Source organism: Gavialis gangeticus, unplaced genomic scaffold, assembly GCF_001723915.1.
Source record: "Gavialis gangeticus isolate Ggan-Ray unplaced genomic scaffold, GavGan_comp1, whole genome shotgun sequence".
Classification (NCBI taxonomy): Eukaryota; Metazoa; Chordata; order Crocodylia; family Gavialidae; genus Gavialis; species Gavialis gangeticus.
The window spans coordinates 47,074,339-47,074,634 of NW_017728994.1; the positions used below are offsets into that span (position 1 = coordinate 47,074,339).

Genomic DNA, 296 nt, shown 5'->3' on the forward strand with positions numbered 1-296 from the left:
GAGATCCACTTCCCAGATTAATTGTGATGAAAGCAGCCAAATTTCATGATAAGGAACCAGCCAGTATTTATACCTTATTTAACAGCATGCTTGGCTGATAGCATTCCTAAGACAAAGGAGACACTCTTGATCGGTGAAATTTGCATTCAAAACAGACGATAGGGTTCAGGAATAAGATACAAAGAATGGTTCAGAAAACTAAGGACAAGGCTTAGTTTTCTGAACCATTCTTTGTATCTTATTCCTGAACCATATGGGATGTTTGAAGAAGCAACTAAGCTAAAAGGGAAGATACT

The 296-nt window shown here is 37.5% G+C and overlaps 1 protein-coding gene across 1 annotated transcript in view; it reads right to left on the reverse strand.

Annotated features, from left to right (window-relative positions):
• SLF2 (SMC5-SMC6 complex localization factor 2) overlaps positions 1 to 296 on the reverse strand; it is a 49,097-nt gene that overhangs the window by 11,484 nt on the left and 37,317 nt on the right. The window lies entirely within an intron of this gene.